This window comes from Octodon degus, unplaced genomic scaffold, assembly GCF_000260255.1.
Source record: "Octodon degus isolate 3935 unplaced genomic scaffold, OctDeg1.0 scaffold00168, whole genome shotgun sequence".
Lineage (NCBI taxonomy): Eukaryota > Metazoa > Chordata > Mammalia > Rodentia > Octodontidae > Octodon > Octodon degus.
The window spans coordinates 2,203,349-2,210,411 of record NW_004524744.1 but is presented as its reverse complement, the minus strand read 5'-3'; positions in this window follow the sequence as shown (position 1 = coordinate 2,210,411).

The following is a 7,063-nucleotide window of genomic DNA, read 5'->3' as shown; positions in this document are numbered from 1 at the left end:
CTCTCTCTCTCTCTCTCTCTCTCTCTCTTTCTCTCTCTCACACACACACACACACACGCCAAGAATCATGGGCAGGAGGGTCTGAAGTAAAGATGTGAGTCAACTGGTTGAAAATACTGGCTACTTGTGAGACCTGAAGGGTCATTTAGCGGCTCTGAAATCTACCCTGTGTTCACAGTTCTGGCTGCTAAGGGTTCACCTCCCTTCTCTCACAGTGTTCTAAAGACTAGAAAAGAAGATGAAATTTTTAATCATGTGACAAAATACTAATATAACTTAACTAGAAATCGATTCTAAAAATTAATCATCTTTATAAACTATTCCAAGTGTTGGGGAAGTCTTGTAGTCTCTTTACACCAATTATTAACTCTGGCTTCTTAAAAAATTAAAAGAAAAAATTAAAACTATGTTAGAACCTGTCTCATCAGATCTAATAAGTGAATCTCTACTACTGGATTTCTTTTGGGATGTTGCACCTGCAAAGAAAACAAAAAACAAGTATAACTGAGTAATCTACATGAATATGCTTTAATTCCTAGAACACCACACTGACGTATTGGTTGTCAGTACCCCACCCCCACCCCCAGTACTGAGGACTGAGTACAGGCCCGCCACACTGAGCTACATTCCCAGCCCTTTTTTAAATTCTTTGGTTTGAGACAAAGTGTCATGAAGTTGTTATGTTGCCCAGGCTTGGCCTGAACCTGTGATCCCCCCTGGGAGGGCTGGGGTGACAGGTGGCTTTCACCACACCCTGCAGTTGTCAGTGACATCTCATTTCTATAGTGCTAGAAACATTTAGAAATTAAGGAGAAGAAACATTTACATTTGGAGGGGAAAAGGTATGTTTTGAGTTTTGCTCTATTTTCATTCAAATAGGAAAATAAGAGAATTTATTTATTTATTTATTTAGGTCTTTTGAGACACGGTCTCAATATGCAGCTCAGGCTGGCCTTGAGCTCACTTTGTAGCCCAGGCTGGATTTGAACTTGCTATAATCGTCCTGCCTCAGCCTCCCTAGTGCTGGGATTTCAGGTGTGCACCACCATGTCCAGCTCATTAAATCTTAATTTCACTGTAAAAATTTACAAACTCCACAGGCAGCAACCTCTCTCCTTCTGACCTCAATCTCCACAATCATAAATACCCCCACTTTGAAAGCCATATTATTTCTTACCATATGGGATCTAAGACTATGATCAAACCCAACTAGACAAATGCCAGGCAGCAAGTCAACAACTGTTCCCAGAGTCCTGGGCAATGCCTGGGAGAGCGCCTGCCAGGGCCTACTGTTTTCAAACGAGTTTCATTTCTCTAACAATTTAAATCTGCCAAGAGGAAACTGAGACAATCAAGCTCTGTGCCAAAAAGCCCCAAGCTTAAGTGAGAGTTGTATTCTCTCTTTAGCCTGCTGATGAGAGAGGGAGCAGAGGGAGAGGAAAGGATAAAGATTCCTAATGAGCAGGACAGACACTCAGTGTGCTTTCTGAATGCCACAGCAGGCCAGTTTCTGGCCTATAGTTGAGCTCCATATCCAGAATGGGGCGCACCCCCTTCCCTTCCCTGCACAAGTCCCGTTGCATGTGAGCTAGAGACTGTCTGCAGCAGTCTTTCCATTTCCCCATCCTAGCTCTTCCACAACCAAGTCACCAGAGAAACACGCCATAAAGAGGCCATGCTCCTCCAGTCCAGAATCAGAGCATAACGCCGTATGCACTGCGAAGGGATGTGAACCTCTGGTGCCCAACACAGTAGCATTCCTAACACCTCCTGTTTAAGAAATGAGAGCCACAGCTCCCCATGTTCCTGAAAGCCTGTAGTTTATCCAAGCAGGTAGTTTCAATGATAATCCCAGACGACAATACGTTGAGATAAATGGTGAGTGTTGCAAACATACAAATAAGCTACTGTCTGTTCTTGTAAAGTTCAATGTTTGCCAGACCACAAGTTTAAGATCTTTTCTGGGGCTTGTGAGATAGCTCAGTAGCATAAGTGCCTGCCTGGCAAGCACAAGGTCCTGAGTTTGATCCTTGGTGCTACATGCCATGCCAGGCCCTGAACCCCAGGTGTGCTGTGCCACCTCCAGAACCTGGAGTAGTGGCACACACCTGTAATTCCAGCACTAGGCCGGCTGAGACAAGAGGATCACTACCAATCTGAACTGCGTAGCAAGACCTTGAATTTAAAAAAAAAAAAAAAAAAAGATCTTTTCTGTAGGTGAAATAAGGTCTTATTAATCAGACCATTCTAAATTCAAATCCCTGCTCCCTACCAGTTAGCTGTGTAATTTTGAACAATTCACAAATTGAGTCAGCTTTCTCATCTTTAGAAGAAACATAAAGCACTGTAATTCAGGAGTAATTTTCAAGCTAAAGAAGATAATAACATGGAACTGCTGCAAGCTGTCACTGACATATGACACCCAGTAAATACTCCATTTGTTTTACTTTTTTTTTTCTTTTTTTTCAGAACCAGGGATTGAACTCAGACCCTTGTGCTTGCCAGGCAAGCACTTATTCTATTGAGCCATCTCCCCGGCCCCTTTTTTTAAATTTGAGGCAGAAATACAGTGCTTAGTGATCCTGCTTATTGTGATCGTAAGATAATTATTAGAAATATCTTGCTTTACCATTCTTTCCAGAGCTTTCATCTCAACTGTCTTTAGTTCATCCTGAAATCCATTGCTTACAACATGCTGTGAGAGTAGAGAAAGCTTTCCAACCACAGCTGAGAGTGAGTTTGAAACAGAGGCCATTTTGCAGTAAACTGATGCACTTCCTGTAGGGCCCTCCTGAGATGAGTTTTCTGGCTGCGTGTATTCAAGCGATCAGAATTCCGTTCCTAGAGATGTGTCCGGGGGTGTGGTCAGGGTGGCTCCGGATGCTCACCGCAGCCTGTAAACAACTGGAAACCCTCCATGTGCCTTTCCACAGGAGCCTGCTTGCATACACTGGGGAACAGCTAGTGGAGCATTATGTAGTCATTAAAAATATAGTGGAAAAATAAGGACAACCTACGGAAATGACTTCATAAGCGAAAAAGCCCACTGACAAACAGTATTACCTTTAAAAACTTTTCATGGGAAAAACTATTAAAAGAATATTCACCTAAACATTAACAGCTTTATATTAGTATAGCAGATTATGGGTGATCTTGGGTTTTGCTCTTGTAAAACAAGTTATTTTTAACATATGTATTAGCAGTTTTTAAATAATATAAACTGAATTGCTTGAAATTTAAATTTCACTGTTTCACTAAAAATTCAGAATTGTAAATAATGACATCCATATACCCACAAATAAATCCACACATATTTATCCACGTACTCTATTTAGATTTTCCCCAAAATGTCATATATTGCTAGCCATTCTGTTTGTATATTTAGGTATACTTTCCCTACAGATAAAAAATTCCTACTATTTTCTTATAGAAAATCTGTGTATTTCTTCAAATGATCACTTAAAACAATTTAAAACTCTATCAAGAAATACTTTCAGAATACCTTTTAATGCCCCTTCTCAGTAAAGTCTTCAGATGCTGCTGACCTTGCATAAGAATTTTTCCCTTACAACATATTAATTACTGTTCTGGCACCTCTGGCCTACTCATGAAATCAGTGAAGTGTGAAATGCCTCTGCACAGAGTAATATTTCATATTTGCTACTTTATGTATTAATTACTTGTCTGTTTTTGCTAATCTAGTCAGGCAGAAGGGAGCTTCCTGCATTTTATAATGAACTGTCAATGAAGAAAGCAGGAAAACAGCACAAAACTTCACATTCGGTGACCCATAGACAGTTGCTGCAGGAAGGGCTACTTCCACACCACGATCCTTCTTATGGCCACTTGTCCTGAGGGGAAAAGGCATCTTCCTGTTGCAAAAACAGCTCTCCTGAGCTTCAGTAAGACAGGAGAAAAGCAAGTAATTTAAGTCACGGCTTATGGCTTTGAGCCTGAATAGAATATAAACTCCAAAGTCTAATGTTAACCAAAGACAACACAGAGAATGAAATTTTAAATTTTAGTAATTTGTAAAATCATAATCTGTAATAAGAAAAAGTGAGAGAAGATGCTAGTTTATTATGGTTCTGTTCTGTTTAGTTTCTACTTCAGCTTCTCAACAGTTAAAATGTAAATCAGCTTAGCAATCTGAGAATTACTGTTTTGTTCTTCATTTCAAGGAAGTCTCTCTCTCTCTCTCTCTCTCTCTCTCTCTCTCTCTCTCTCTCTCTCTCTCTCTCTCCCTACCCCCTCTCTCCCACTCTCTCCGTCTCTGTATCATTCTGTCTCTGTCTCTCTGTCTCTCTCTGTGTGTTTCTGTGTCTCTATCTCTCTCTGTATCTGTTTCTCTCTGTGTCTCTGTCTCTTTGTATGTCTGTCTCTTTCTCTGTCTCTGTATCTCTGTCTCTCCCTGTCTCTCTGTGTCTGTCTCTCTCTGTGTCTCTGTGTCTCTGTCTCTCTTTCCCCCTGACCCCCCCCAGTCCTTAAGCTTGAACAGGAAAATTCAGGTCTGACATTATTTGATTCAGGAGCTGTATGAAGCACTTACAAAGCTGCTGTGATTTACAGCAAAGAATAAAGCTAACCTAAGAGACTTCAGCCCCAATTTGCTGAAACTTATTACACCTCATTGGCCACTGAATAGTCAAAAGAAGAAAAATGAAAAGAAAAAAAAGTTATCTGAAGAAGAAACTTTACTAGCATTAGCCTAATGAAAAATGATTGGCTTAAAATTGCTCTGGCTACACTGCTAGGTTTAGATTAACACTATTTATGATGTTATGATTTCCTATTTCCTGAGTTATATAAAAGCCAAAGGAATTACCGAGACAATACTAATGAGTCGATGGCTGTTTTTAGATGTCTGACTCCTGAGTCTAGTTAAGTGTCTCTATGTGACTTCTGTGGCGCTCTACTGAATGAATATCTAGCTGTTGAGTGAATATTATCAGAATCTGTGTACACATTTATCTTAAACTATAGTGAATTTGAAGCTATAGAATGGCATCTGAGTTGTTGTAATTCACATAGCACTGATAAAGTTCCATGAATTTGCTAAATAGACCAAGATTGTGTGACTATTACTAACTTGTCTCTTACGAATGACTCCTCATGGCTCTGTGGTAAAGGGTTGTGGGCTTCAAACCATATCTAGTCGAGCTATATTTTTAAGAATGCTATTTCACAGCAAGATGTAGTCCCTTATGCCAAAAATCATTTCAGGACAAAGATAGGTAAATTCAATGGTCAAAATGTTAATATGTAAAAGAAAAATAACCAATGACTAGTTTATTCTAAATGAATATTCTTGTTCTAAATCACCTTAACATTCCCCCAAAATTTGTCCATAATGGTGAATTTGGTGAGGAGAATGTTTTTCCAGTTTCCAAAACCTCTAAGATGTACTAGAGGGTCATAATTCATATTTTTGGTACCATAACCCTCCCATAGACATTGTTATTAAGCTAGGAAAGAATTAGAATGTTGAAGAGTTATTTCAGTGAGTCACATTTTTATGCATGTACCAATCAACTATAACTTCACATGACTTTGGGGATTCTAAGATATGATAACTTCTAAAATATGGGCCAGATACTAAAACTCATATCCATGGAAGGCATTAAATCATATACTTTAGAACCTTTTTTCTTAAAAAACAACAACAATTAAAAAAAACAAACAAACAAACCTTTCCTTAAGACACATACAGGGCTGGCAAAATAGCTCAGCAGACTAAGTGCCTACTTAGGAGGCCCAGAGAGTGGGGTTCAGTCTCCAGCCACGGAGACTGGGTGTGGTGGCACATGCCTATAATGCCATATATATATATTTAAAAAGACACATATAACACATGTAAAACAAAGAAAGTCCTTCCCCCACCCAGCACCAGTCTCCTTCACTGCTCCAGAGGCAGGCATGTATTTGCCGTCTATTTCAGGTGGCATGTCCATTTCACAACTTGCATAGTAATACAGATAATTCTACTTTGAACAAAATCATGTGTGCATATATAATTTTATATAAGTTTAAAAACAAATAATTTCTTGACATTTGGAATTGATAGGTTCCTATTAAATTGAATTGATCTGAGAAAATGGACAATATATATTCTGCTTAGAACAGTACAATTTCAGGGTAAAGTCAGAAAATGAATAAAAGGAAGATGAAAGTTAATGTTGGAAAGCAGAAATCACTTTTCATAAATCATAGACATATAAAAATAAAAGGCTTACCCTTTTCTTTTGTTCAGGTTATTTTCTGTCTCTGCTATCCATGGCAGTTGTATAATATACTCTTGAGAAGAAAAAAAAAATTAAATATTTGACTGTCCAAGAATAGATGCAGTATCAGTCTAATGAAGCTTCCTACTCTGAAGTATTTGCATTATTAACATCCTCTGAAATTTACTATAGTGACTAATTTGCTATAGTCAATGGACAGAAATCATGTCACATGATTTACACTACTACAAAATCTTTACTAACTTGGGCACTGTAAATTTGATCACTTAATAATTTAGTGCTAAATCGCTTCTTTTAATGAAAGGAGAGTTATCATGATTATTATTAATGCTATTTTTAGTTAGTTTTAAATTATGCCATTATGATAAAACATTCTACTTAATTTAATATTTCAACTCAAAATTAATTTCCAAAGGCTTTAATTCTACTCAGTCTGGATAATTACAAGAGATTGTAATACTCTTGCAATTGAATCTCTAAAGTGTACTTAACAATAGCATGTTAAGTAGACATCTTATTTGGTTATGTCAGCTTAGCATTTGGTCTTAATTTTTTTCAGAATTCCAACAGACAGAATTTGAATTTGGAAATTCAAATTGTCTTGTGTGTTTGGAGAGAAAACAAACAATGTATAAAGATCTGATAAAACACAACATAATTTTAAGCTGTCATGAATTTGTGTATGTGCATGTGTTTTTAAGAGAAGGGTACCTTTGAAAGATAAACAATTAACAGGCCATGTCAGAAAGCACTCCTGCTCATGAGGCATATTCTTCCAATTCATAGCAGCTGATGAACAGAAAAGGAATTTGGGTATTTTC